At 41.0% G+C, this 14,337-nt stretch overlaps 1 pseudogene; it reads left to right on the forward strand.

Annotated features, from left to right (window-relative positions):
• LOC101424611 (lysosomal acid lipase/cholesteryl ester hydrolase-like) overlaps positions 1 to 14,337 on the forward strand; it is a 30,626-nt pseudogene that overhangs the window by 12,928 nt on the left and 3,361 nt on the right.

Here is a 14,337-nt window from a genome sequence, read left to right on the forward strand (position 1 = left end):
TCATAAACGATTTCAAATTTGCCAATGTATCCATGCGTCATCATCACAGTTAGAAACCAGCTGATGATTTGGAAGCACAACATGGTAATAATTTGGTTCTCACATCACCCAGGATGTTCATGTGCACCATTGTGGTGGATTGGAAAGGTGGCAGAAAGACTCTGTCTTTTTTTTTTTTTTTTTTTTTTAAAGATTTTATATTTATTACCTCTTAGTTTTCTCACAACTCTTTTTTTTTTATTGACTTTGTAATAATATTACATTAAAAATATATATGTGAGGTCCCATTCAACCCCACCCCCCCACCCCCCCTCTCCCCCCCCAACAACACTCGTTCCCATCATCATGACACATCCATTGGATTTGGTAAGTACATCTTTGGGCACCTCTGCCCCTCATAGACAATGGTCCACATCATGGCCCATACTCTCCTCCATTCCATCCAGTGGGCCCTGTGAGGATCCACGATGTCCAGTGATCACCCCCGAGGCACCATCCAGGGCAGCTCCACGTCCCAAATACGCCCCCACCTCTCATCTCTTCCTGCCCTTCCCCATACCCATCGTCCACCATGTCCACTTTTCCCAATCCAATGCCACCTCTTCTATGTGGACATTGGATTGGTTGTGTCCATTGCACCTCTATGTCAAGAGGAGGCTCAGATTCCACATGGATGCTGGCTGCCATCCTCCCATTTTCAGTTGTAATCACTCTAGGCTCCATGGTGTGGTGATTGTCCTTCTTCAACTCCATCTTAGCTGAGTGTGGTAAGTCCAATAAATCAGATTGTAGGTGCTGGAGTCTGTTGAGGCTCAGGACCTGGCTGTCACATTATCAGTCCAGAGATTCAAATCCCCTAACTATATCTTAAACCCCAACGTTAACTGCACCTCCAGCAGATTAGTATGAAAGTCTTATGAAGGGAGATCCCATCTGAGTCCAGATTCATCACACATAAACACCATTTCCAGAGAGGGGCCATCTGCCCTGGTAGTAAACCCCATCGGCCATGACCATAACTCTCATGGGTCTCTTTAGCCTTCATAGGAACCAATATCTGGGGGTTGTATCTGCTTTATCTGTCTCTCTGACTCTGCTCAGTTGTGCATGAGGGCAATCCTTCTGCCAGCCTCCAGACTCTTTTTTAGAAACTCGTAGCCATATAAACTCATTTCTCCTTTCCATTTCCCCCTTACTTTAGGTCAAACAGCATTTTAAAGTCATGTTATTTTATGTAGACATGGATATTCTGCTGATCCGCATTGAACCTTCCATATAAGGTCCTTTTCCAGTTGCATCATCAGTTGGTATTTGATAGTGGTCCCTCGTTGCCAGGGAGGCTCATCCCTGGGTGTCATGTCCCACGCTGGAGGGAAGGCATTGCATTTACATGCTGAGTTTGGCTTCGAGACTCTGTCTTTTTAAAAATAATAATTTCTTTCCATCCTTCCAGGCTCCACTTGAATTCCAGCTCTCCCTGATGGCTCAAGTGACGAGGAAATCCCTTCCTGTGATCAAACGAATGTCTCTTGAGATGCTTCTGTTTTTCTGCTTCGGGGTTGACTTGTTTGTGTACTTCTCCTTCCCCTAAACTTCTCCCTACAGCAATTTTTGAGGGTAGAGACTGGGAGATTTTCGTAGCCTTCCTAGCAACTAGCAGCCCCTGTGCATGGCAAGCCTAACCAGGAGTCTTATATGTTTGTATGCACTGCATCTCCCTCATGCCGAGGGCCCTTTGGTTCTGGATGAAACAGGGTTTCTCGGCTCCCAAGTCTGTTGCTTCCACTATGTCACAGTGTCCCAGGGACAGGTGAGAAGAAAACAAATTCACATATACCTATATGTATATGAATATTCAAATGAATTAATATATATGAACTTGTGATTTCTTTCTTTTGGTTTATTCTGCTAGGATACATTGTGAGAAATCCAATTACTGGATCAAATTATAGACATCATTTATAACTTCTTAAAAATACATTAAAAATTTAACAAACCAGTGTGTCTTTTTTCTAGGCATGTAAAAAGTGTCTAGTTTAACTGCCCCCCTTCCAGCACTGTTTAAAAACATTCTTACTAATGTTATATAGAAGTACATTGCTCTCTCAACATTTTAATTTGTTTCTATTTTTTATTTGTGGAATCTTTTATCATCTCTTTAGCGATATATAATGTTTGTTTTGAAGTTGGGCGAGGCTAAATCATTTTTTTAAAATAATTATTTATTTTTTATTGCATGTTTTTGAAGATACATAGATCAGAAAAATGTTACATTAAAAAATAAAAGAGGTTCTCATATACCCTATGCTCTACCCGCCCAATCCTCCCACATCAACAGCCTCTTTCTTCATTGTGGCACATTCATTGCATTTGGTGAATACATTTTGGAGCACGGCTGCACCACATAGATTATAGTTTGCATTGTAATGCAGACTTTCCCCCAGTACATTCACTGGGTTATGGCAGGTTATCTAATGTCTAGCATCTGTTGCTGCAATATCATTCAGGACTGCTAACTCTTAAGTGTGAGTGTCTTTCAGGTCCCAAGCCAGTTGTGCTTCTGCAGCATGGCCTCCTTCAAGATTCCAGCATCTGGGTCTCTAACCAACAGCAGCCTGGGCTTCATTCTCACGGATGCTGGTTTTGACGTGTGGATGGGGAACAGCCGAGGAAACACCTGGTCTCGGAAACACAGGACTCTTTCAGTTTCTCAGGATGAATTTTGGGCTTTCAGGTATATTTGAGTTGATTACCACATGGGCCTCTTTCCTGAGTGCCCTAAGTTCAGACATGCAGGGATTTCAGCAGTGATGGCAGATAGAGTGTGTGACTCTGAACTCTTAGGAGAGGAGAAACTGATGTCTTGTGAAAGATTTTACACCACCTTAATTGAATAAATAGCAGTAGAGGGCATTATGGATAAATAATTACATCATAAGCATTAGATTTGATTAGGAATTAGGAATTCTTAAGTTATTTTGGCATTCTTACTAGTTAGGATGCTGCTGGGCAAATTTTATCCCTTCCCCTTCCCCTACCTCCATAAACTTGTATTTGAAATATTCATTTTTCTTCTTTCCAGAAATTCTCACCTCTGAAATTCTCTTCTTTCTCTTACTTCTGGCTCTAGCAATTAATAGCAGTATGACATTGGACAATTTAACCCAGGTCCTCTGTGCTTCAGTTTCCTTATCTGTAAAATGGGGATAATAAACCCCTATCTCATAAGGTTTTTGGAGCAAAGCCAGGAGTTCTAAATGACAGAGAAACCCAAAATGATAATCAGAGATGTAAGGAACAGATTTGTTATGTGCGGGCTCAGAGGAGAGTCAGTCTCCAAATTCTGAGACCTGTTTTTGAGTTTTCATAGGTTTATATTGGATTTTATGTGGGATCAGCATGATTCTTGCTCATTGGTAATGTGTTGCTAGGTGATATTTTGTAAGCGTGGTTACAGAAGCAGAATGCAGGTGCAAGGTCACTGGCTGATTTACAGAAGTGGGGGCTGGAGTGTTTGTTAGATTACAGAAGTGGGGGGCAGGAGTCATTCTGTGATATTCTCCTGCAAGACCATGTTCTCATGGGCTGATTTACAGAAGCTGGGGCAGGAGTGGCTCATTAGATATCTTTTCTGCAAGATTAAGCTTTTTATTTCTCAACAAGGTTATTGGGAGATACATGAGAAGCATCCGGCCCAGGGTCTGGCCCATCGTAAGTGCTCATGAACAGCCGGCTTTTCAATCGTGAGTGACACTCACTCATGTGTGCAGTACTCACTTGCAGGGCTTCAGAGTCCTGAGCCCAGGACCAGGCATTAGAGAAGGAAGCCCTGTGGCCTCCTCCAGGCTTGCTTCCCATCTGCCAAACTGTGCTTGCTGAGGACTTGAAACACAAGCATGAGAACCTTTACCTAAAGACACAATAGGAGTATGTTTCTTGTAGCACTATTCACAATAGTGAAAAACTGGAAACTATCCAAATCCCCATCAGCAGTGGCCTGGAAATTTAAAATGTGGTATATTCTCACACTGGAATGAGAACTAACAGTCCATAACTATATGACATGATTTAAGTCAGATACAGAAGTATACATCCTGTATAATTCCATTCATATAAAATTTCTAAGAATGATAAAACTATATTTGGTGTGAAAAATTAGGATAGGTTACCTTTGGGAAGCATGACAGGAAGGGGGCTCAAGGGAACTTCTGGGCTTCTGGTAATGTTCTGCTTCCTCTGCTCAGCACTGGTTTACTGAGATATGTTCAGTTTCTGATCATTCTTTATGTATATGCCAGTATTATTTGTATGTAATATTTCAGTGAATCAGTTCATTTTTGGATTACAGTTATGATGAGATGTCAAATTATGACTTACCAGCTTCAGTTACCTACGTTCTGAATAAAACTGGCCTAAAACAATTGTATTATATGGCTCATTCTCAAGGCACCTCAATAGGTATGTAATAAAAGTGGAAAGTTTATACAATGTCTTTTTTTTTTTTTTGCAGTTTGCTTTTGTTCTTTTTTTTTAAGTTTAATTTTTATTTATTTCTCCCCCCTTCCCCATTCCCCCACCCCCCCTCTGTCTGCTCTCTTGTGTTCTTTCTCTGTGTGTTCTGTGTCCAATTGCATTCTCGGTGGCACTGGGAATATATGACTCTCTTTTAGTCATTTCATTTTGCTGCATCAGCCCTCTGTGTGTGTGTCTCAACTCCTGGGCATGCTGCACTTTTTTCACACAGGATGGCTCTCCTGGACAGTGCGCACTTGTTGTGTGTGGGACACCCCTATGCGGGGCATCCATGGGTGGCATGGTGCACCTTGTGTGCAGCAGCACTGTGTGTGGGCCAGCTCACCACATGGGCCAGGGGACCCTGGGTTTGAACCCTGTACCTCCTATGTGGTAGGCAGATGGTCTATTAATTGAGCCACATCCAGTTTCCTGCGCTTGTTCTCAAAAGTGAATTTTTTTTTTAAAGTGAACTATAAAGAAATAATGTTGGTTCACATGCAAGTTTTTTTTATTTTTTATTTATTTTTTATGCCAAGCAGAAATAATGAATAGGTCAAGCGATTTTGGTAATATTTGGTTTTCTCTAAAAATTCAGATTTTAATAAAAATGGATAAACATGGTGTATTGTTCTGTTGAAATTGGATGAGCCTAATATATATTATATATTTTACTAGTTAAGCAATATACAGGAATGTTAGAAGATGGAAAACAAGAAGTTTTATAAGTTGAGAGACTTAAAAAATATATACAAAACAATACATTGACTTTTAAAGTTAAATGGAACAAAACTAGCTGCAAGATTGCTAGGTTACACTGACATTATTTAAAAATGTTAAAAAAAATTTTTTTTCCAACTAATTTTTTTTTAGCATGATGTTCTCAGGGTAGTTAGACTATTTTTTTAAAAAAGATTTATTTATTTATTTATTCCCCCCTGTTTATGGCTTGTTCCTTTCTTTTGCTGTCTCTTCTCTTTGTCCATTTGCTGCACATTTTTTCTGTATCTCCTTGTCTCTCTTTGTTGTTTCATCTTGCTGTGCCAGCTGTCCATGGCACATGGGCCATCAGTTCTCTGCTGGGTGTGGGCCAGCTTGCCTTCACAAGGAAGCCCCAGGATGCGAACCCAGCACCTCCCATGTAGTAGATGGGAGCCCAAATGATGGAGCCAGAGCCGCTTCTGGTTTTTAAAATTTATAAGCATTTTTATTTGTGGTGATTATAAATTAATGTGTTGATTTAAAGAAAATAAAATTACCCATGATTATATCAACAAATTCTAATATGAAAGCATCAGAATCCAAAATTTTTAACTTTGTTAAGAGGTTAAGGACCTGCCCCATAATTTGTTTAATTCTGTTGCATATTTGAGTGTTTATTGTGTGTAAGACCTTTGTGGTCATGTTGCATGGTCTCCTTAGAATAAGTTCTAGAGGAATTACTATACTGCAACTACAAATGCTTTTCAGTGTCTTGGTATGTACAGTTAAATTGCCTCACTCTACCACCACCAAACACTCTTTGCTAATTTGGGAGGCTAAAACCAAAAAAGCAACTTGAATATATTTGCATATCTTAGGATTGGGGTTAGGCTCTCTTCTTTGACCTATCTACTTGTGTTCTTTGTCAGGTGACATTCTAGGATCTAGTTGAAGGCAGGAAGTAGCCTGAAAGGAAGCAAAAATATTTTAAAGCTATAGATTCTAAATGTACATAGTTCCTTTTTAAGTGGTTATATAACTGGAGAGCCTGCTAGTCCTTAGGGATGGAAAGAAGGTGGAGTGGGGGAGGAAGATGATCAGGTAGAGCTGTTGGAGATAATCTTTACATGGGAAGGTTCAAATTGTTAAAGGAACAGGGAATGTCTTCTGCTTCAGGCAATCTGGGTTTCTTTCAGCACATTTCTAGGTTGAGATTTGGAAGAAGCACTTGAAAAATTTTGTTTCACGTGTTTAATCTTAGGGTTTTTGCATGTAGAAATTCAAATGGGCCCCATTTCAAGTGTTTTGCTCCATGATTGCAGCATTGCTGGCATGATTCTTGGGTTTTCTCTAGAGCATGACACAAAAGGGCAGCCCTTGCCTTTAACAACAGATTCTCAACATGGAATTCCTATTTTCTTCCTTTTCTTTGCATAGGTTTTATAGCATTTTCACAGATCCCTTGGCTGGCCAGAAGGATTAAAATGTTTTTTGCCCTGGCTCCTGTGACTTTACTCCAATTCAGCACTAGCCCTGTAGTTGCATTAAGAAAACTTCCAGATCTTCTCCTCAAGGTACAGTGATCGCCCCTCCTTTCAGATTTGAAGAATTGGCCAGTGGTGGGAAATGTAGGCCTTCCTCCTCTTCAATTTGTTGTCAATAAAACAGAAGGGCTTTTCTCTTCAGGGTTGTTGCCATTTGAAGTAGTTCTGAATTCCAAAAAAAAAATTGGATTATGTTTGTAAACTGTTTTGTACCTGGGAATGATTAAATTATGATTATGGCTCTCATTGCACTAATTTAGTAGGGTGTTGGCTCCCTGTACCTTGTGGGTGGGGACTCACAGATGAAAGGGGCATGACAAAGGGCAGAGCTGAAGCTTTTTGTTGCTAGAAGTTTTTTGATGTTGGAGTTTGATGCTTAAGTCTTAAGCTGGAGCCCCAGGAGGTAAGCACACAGAAAAGAGATGCAAGCCCCAGGAAGAGAAGAGCCCTGAACCCAGAGAGAAGCAAGACTTGGGAAGAGAGGAACCCAGGGAGCCTAAACCCTGGCAGTTTTCAGCAACCATCTTGCTCCAACATGTAAACATAGGCTTTCATGAAGGAAGTAAGTTACGCTTTATGGCTTGGTATCTGTAAGCTCCTACCCCAAATATATACTCTTTCTCAAGGCCAGCAGATTTCTGGTGTTTTGTGTCACCACCCCTTTGGCTGACTAATACAATGGTTTTTCTTAGAGACATATGCCTTTCAGAGTGGCTCTACCAGTTTTATGCCTGATCAGCAGGTTATGAGCAACTCATTTCCCTATTCTGGGGAGTCTTCATAACAATAAAAATTCCCAAATACCTCAGTTCCTGGAGATTGTGAATAAGTAGTATGTAAAAATACAAACTTGTTCTCCCCCTTCTTTCTCTCTCTGTGTCCGAGAAAGTGTTTTCTTAAATCTTCAGTGAGGCCTTGGGATGTGTGTCCTTCACAAATCACCCTCTAGATTTCGATGTAGGTGATGTAGCCTGGATTTGGAATCATCTCTTCCAGATGGTTGTGTTTTGTAGTATTGCAGAAAATTGACAAAGTGAGTGGTCAATGTTCAAAAAACCTTTGAATTATCTGCTCTGACAAGTGCATGTTCCTTCTGTGAATGTTAAATTTTCCTTCTAATTTTTCCTCAAACCCAAATTATAAAGAAATCAAAGTTGACATGTGTAGATCTGTATATACATAAGGTGATTTTTGCATTGTCCATATATTCTGTCCTTTAGGGTAATTTTGTGGAGTTTGTCACATTAGTACTGGGTAGCAGTTCTGAAATACAAAGTCAACCTCACATCCCATGTCAGTCAAAGGAAAATGAGTTATTGTGATTCAGGTCATTGATGGGTCATCCTATTAACTTGATTGCTTGATGTTCTTTTATTATTATTTATTTCTCTCCCTTTCCCATCCCCCCAGGTTGTCTGCTGTCTGTGTCCATTTGCTGTGTGTTCTTTTGTGTCTGCTTATATTCTTGTCAGGAGCACCCAAAATCTGTATCTTGTTATGTTGCGCCATCTTGCTTCGACAACTCTCCATGTGTGCGGCACCATTCCCGGGCAGGCTGCACTTTTTTCACACTGGGCAGCTCTCCTTATGGGGTGCAGTCCTTGCATATTGGGGCTCCCCTATGTGGGGTATACTCATGTGTGGCATGGCACTCCTTGCATGCATCAGCACTGTGCATGGCCCAGCTCCACACTGGTCATGGAGGCTCTGGGTTGAACCTTGGACCTCCCATGTGGTAGGTGGATGCCCTATCCGTTAGACCAAATCCACTTCCCATGCTTGTTGTTCTTTTTTCTTTCTATTTGTTTTAATAGAGAGCCTCTCAAACATGCTTTTGTCACAAGTGACCATTATGTAGTCTCAGAGCAAGAATTTATAAAAATGCCTTTTCATGTCACTTGACCTCTACATGGCAAATTTGCTTCCTCAATCTCCCCAGCTAATACTAGAGTCATAAGCTTGGAAAAAAAGGAAAATGAAAGGAGACATGGTGTTGATCTTTAGATCTTGATGGGATGTCTTGTAGAAGACAGATTTCATAGAAATCACAAGCTTGTATATTCATGGGTTAAATTTTCCTGAAGAAGGTTTGAATACGGTTGGAACATGTTTTAAATTTAAATTCCACCATTTAAAAAGTGGAGTATTTAACATTAAAATCTTGATTGCTGTTTATTTTGGGGGGGGGGGGGGGGGGAGGAAGAAGCTGTGCACCACTGGGCCAATAGTCCTATCCCCAGACAGGACAGAGCCTGCTGCAGTTGTACCCTGTAGACTGAGCACAAGCTTTCCAGTTCTCTGCAGTTGTGAACAGTCCCTAGTCATAAACACTGAGGCAGGTGGCATTTTCCTTTCACAGTTTTACTAATTTCTATTTACATGCTACCTTTTAGGCATTTGAGTTTTTCATTCCTGCTTGACTGTCCAGAGGGTAGGAATGAGCAAGAGTGTAAATTATAAATAGTTTTGGGTTCAATATAAGGAAGATTTGTTTCCTATTGTATAAGTGTGGGAAGGTTTACCTTGTGGGCATAATAATTACCCTGGATCTACTTGAGCACAGTGCCAGTGACAATTGGTCAGGAAGGAGTTAGACCAAGTGTTGACAAATTTTTTTATGACAGGACAGATAGTAAATATAGTGAATATTTTCAGCTTCATGGACCATACGTATGTTGTTGCCATGACTCAATTCTGCTATTTTAGTGTGAAAGCAGCGAGGGCCAATACATAGATACATAAGTGTGTCTGTGTTCCAATTAAACTTTATTTTCAAAAACAGGTAAGGTGACCGATTTGGCTCCTGACTCCTGATTGGACTAGGTGGATGTACCCTCAGCAGAAATTGCTAATCAGTCACAGCCTCAAGCCTTTCTCAGAAGTCAGGATCAGCCCATCACAGTCAGGTGAAAACTGTCTGGGGCTGGCTCTGGGATGAGTGAGCATTAAGGCCCTTTCCCACTATACAAGGCAGCTGTAAAATGAGTAGATTTTCTGCCTCCTTTCCTTCATTTTGAGAATTTAGGTACATGTCTGTAACATTGGGGTAGATTAGCAGATTTTGCCTTAGTAAACTTATGGTGTCAGTATCCTATTTGAATCTCCATGGTTGTCATTTTACTCCTGAGTTCATGCATGGATATCCTTGCCTCTGGTCTCTGCTTCTAAGGTGGGTCATGGAAACCTTTGTACCAGAAAGAGAGACTGAATATATTCTTGGGTTTGTGTCTCTTTTATAGGATTTATTTGGAGTCAAAGAATTTCTTCCCCAGAGTGCATTTTTGAAGTAGTTTAGTACTCATATTTGACTCCATGTCATTCTGAAGGAGCTTTGTGGAAATCTCCTTTTTGTTCTGAGTGGATTTAATGAGAAAAATTTAAATATGGTATGTATGTTTATAGTAAGACTACTTTAAGCTTTCAGTATCTTTATTTTGTCTGTGAATGTATTTGGATTAGATGGTGTAGGTGAGGCAGAAATGATCTCATTAGAGCTCCAAAGGGCTTTTCATTTCAGAGACGGGAGAGTAATTTCAGTACGTGCCGAGAATGCTCTTTGCTGTGGTCATCAGGCAGGTAGTTATCACCTTCCTATGTTGTATCTATATGGAAATACTGAATGAGAAGTTCTGCCACAATTTCTGATATTCTAGTGATTTGTTTCTTTTAAAAAATTTCTGTGTTTAAATTTGAATGACTGTTTCCATATATATGCACATACGTGTATATGTGCATGTGTATTTGTTTTATAATATGTAATCCTTCAGCCAGCAATATACTGGTGTTCCTAAATATATATGTATCTTGTAATGTTGTGTTTTTGAAAACAGGTTTTAAAATTCTGGAGTGAAGGCTGCAGGGATTTAAAAAAATGTTATTCATTTTTCTTTTTTCTGCTGATAAAAGTAATATGAAATTTGTATGTAAAATTTTGAAATTCAGAAAAGCATTAAGAAGAAAAAAAAACTACCTATAATCACAACCCATTAGTCTGCGTAATTATCATGTTGTTGCTTTTCATTTCCTTCCTATATAGTCTGTGTGTGTGTGTGTTGTACGTATTTTATAGGACTTATTTATAGTCGAGAAATTTTTCCTGCCCATAATCACTCATATCTTTGAGGTTACAATTCTGTAGTTTCTAATGTTTTAAAGGACAATATATATGTATTATTGATGTCTCCTTAATGCTGTTTTCATTCATATTTCAACGTATTTATTTTGTAGTCTAGAGTGGCTGTGTATGCAGCACACTGTCCTGCTGGAATTTCTGTGCAAAACATGTTACACTGGGGTCAGGTAGGTATTCCAGGAGCAAAGTTGGGGATTTGTGTAGCATCGTTGCTAGCAAGGTCTGTGCATTCCATGCAGTACCTCTCTGTAAATGTTTTCCAAGTAGAAGGACAATCTGCTTACAAGTATGAGCTGATTTCCTTCCCCAGAGTCCTGGATTCCTCATTGAGTTAATCCGGTTTTGCTGTCCTCTCTGGAGCATACTACACTATGCCACGGGTGTAATTGTGTTGACTCATTTCTTTTCCTTTCTCTTCTCTTCAATATTCTGCTATTCATTGAGACTCAAATTTATTTTATTTCCATGTTGCTTGATAAAACATGACTTTAGAGTAGCTTGGGAGATAGAAGCTTCTATTTCAGTATTTACCTTGTAAGCATAATATGCCTGGAAGATCAGTAGAAAGACAACTTAAGCCTATTATTATTAACCTATCAGTTGTCGCTCCCTTTGTTTGCTGAGCAGTGAGAATCTATATTTTAAGAAATGTATTAACAGCTGCCCAATAGCTTCTTCTGTTCATCAAATTGGGGAACCTTTGCCATGTGATAGCACTTTAGTGAACTCAGTGGCCTCAGAAATATCCTCCCCTGGGAGTCCTGTTCTTAGTGTCTCACTGGGACTCAGGAGCCAGAAAGGGCCATGTGAGGCTTCAGCTCCTTGTAGTGAAAGTCGGCCACACTTCAGATGTCAGTGACTCAGTGACAGATTGCTGAGGGTTAGCCTAGGGGCACCTGCAATGGAAAGTAGTGCAGTACATGTCTCTTGATCCCTTCGAAAATCCTCATAATTCACACATTCATTCCAGCTCCTCCTTTTCTCCTAGTCACATGTCTGTTTACAGCCACTTGTTTTCTTTCTAGACCTATCATCAAAATTCCCTTACCTTTTTTTATTTTTGGAGTTGGGATATTTTTCTTCTTTTTTTTTTCCTTATCTTTTTTCCTCTACCTTTTCTGAGCCTTTTTCCCTCTCTCCCCTAGAGGACATTTTGCCAGAAAGGGTGAAATTCTGTTGCCTGAGCAGTTAGTGCACTCCTAAGGATGCATGGAGTGTGACTCAGCTGAATGAAGGTGCAGCCTGGGCTATGCTCTAGCTCAGTGGCCTTTGTAAGCACCAGATTCTCAGGTACTAGGAAAAGTACCCATGACCACCCCCTAGCCTATTAGGAGCCCTGCTCTTGTTCCAGCCCCTTTTATGTGACAGGCTGAGTTTCCCAGCACAGCTCTCTTGCCCACTTGTGACCTTGTGACTTTAGGCTCTACTTACTTTGGAATTTCTTTCATAACCATTTCCAAAGCCCAGACTCCCTGTGTTATAGACCAGCGATATCGACCAGACTCAGGCTCTGAATAAAATTCCAACTGAGAGCTTTATTAGCTGCAGGCGGCTGCCTCATCCTATGCAGAGGAGAGAGCAGCCCTGGGTCATGGAGGGGAGTTTGCTTATATAGGCCTTTAGGTTCTGGGTGGGGGGCAATAGCTCAGCAAGCAAGCACGTACAGAAGCAGATGTTTGTGGTTAATTAAGTGCTGGGGATTCTATCAGGGGCAATAAGCGGTTGGAGAGTTCTTGTTATTTATGAGGGTCTGGGTCAGGTTGGTCTTTTGGCAGGGGCTGACCAGATTTTCTACAGGAGAAGGCTCTGAGATAAGGTTTTACAGTTGAGCAAGCTTGCTACGGAAGGGAGAGATATGCTGTTAGAGGGCTGTGGAATTTTCCTCTCAGGTGGGGGTGGTCACAGGCTCTTACTTCTCCACACCTGCAGAAGGCAGCCTTGCCCTTGACCCTTGTGCCTTCTGTGTCATCTCTTTGTCAGTAAAATAGCTGCTCAGCAGAGTGACTTCACAGGACCTTTTCCTTGATCCCACCTCCTCTGGGCTGTTGGCCAGAGGCTGCCACCCCGCCTGTCAGGGACCCCTTGGTCAGGCTGCTCCAAGAGGCAGCCCCAGTGCCTGCTGGGAGCAGCTGCTGAAGGTGGGTGGGGCCTGGGTGTTGGCAGCTGAGAGCCCCAAGTCAGGTGTGGAATTTGGAGGTTCCTGTGGTATGAGCTGGGAGGTGCCCTCAAAGGCCATTTTATTCACACTACATTCAGAAGTTTGCTTTTTACTTGATTAATTAACATTCAGTTATTCATTTCCAAAACCTAGATCTTTAGTTGTCTGTTAAATTTAGCTTACAAATGTTATTCTCATTAGAGCCTGACAAATTCCAAAGAGCCCCAGAGCTGAGACTCTCGTTTCTCTCTCTGGCCCTCTTGCGGGCCCTGCCCGAAGCCCAGGTGCTCATTCCTGTGTGAAGGCTGGTTCTAGTACATCTTTATGGTTGGTCAGAAATACTGCAGTTGCAGGTGAAAATGTGGATTCTTGGGCCCTCCTCAAGATCTGTTGAAACTCAGAATTCCTAGGGTGTGTGTCCCTGGGATCTGCATTTTTAATAAGTACCCCCAGATGACTCTGATATACTCCATTGTTTGCAATCTAATGCATAAAAAAAAAAAGATTTGCTAAGAAATATTTCTTAAAACATTATTAAAAGGACATTTAATATAATGTACAGGCATTATAATATTTTAGAAAATATGTGAGTGCAATGAAAAAAAACCACCTATGTGTGTACCACCCAGGGCTAGGCACTGGTAGTATTTTGGTATGATCTTACAATTGTTTGGTATAATCATTCCCATTACTAAAGTAGGATCCTAGGACATGCACTTTCTGTAACATTCCTTTTCATTACTAAAGTAGGATCATAGCATACATACTTTCTATAACATTCCTTTTTATTGAATGAAATAGCATTGTATTTGTTAGATATAGGCTGAGTTGCTGTATCAGAGACACAGAAATACAGTCACTGAAGCAATTTCTTTCTCATAATATGGAGACCAGTGGTCTGGGGTGGTGGTGGAGGGGTGTGGGTGTGTGCTGCAAAGTCATGCAGGGACCAGTGTACTCTACCCTGTAGCTCTGCCACCCCTGGGAGCTGTCCTCCTCTGCCTGGGTGAAACTGGGTCATCTTCATGTCTGTTCCAGCCCACAGGAAGTGGGGAGCAAGGAAGGGCGAGGGGCTTGATGTTTAGGAGGTAGCTCAGAAGTGAGCCAGATGGCCATGCCTAGTTGTGAGGGGGGGGAGGTGTGCTTTCTACCCGGGTGGCCAGGTGTTCAGTAAATGCCTGAGCAGTTCCAGTACTGAAAGCAGGAAAGCAAGAATGGATACTGGGGGGTGAGAACATCCAGGTCAAAACTAAATTTTAAAAATATTCCTAATGCAGAGAAAGTTTTCC

This window comes from Dasypus novemcinctus, chromosome 6, assembly GCF_030445035.2.
Source record: "Dasypus novemcinctus isolate mDasNov1 chromosome 6, mDasNov1.1.hap2, whole genome shotgun sequence".
NCBI lineage: Eukaryota > Metazoa > Chordata > Mammalia > Cingulata > Dasypodidae > Dasypus > Dasypus novemcinctus.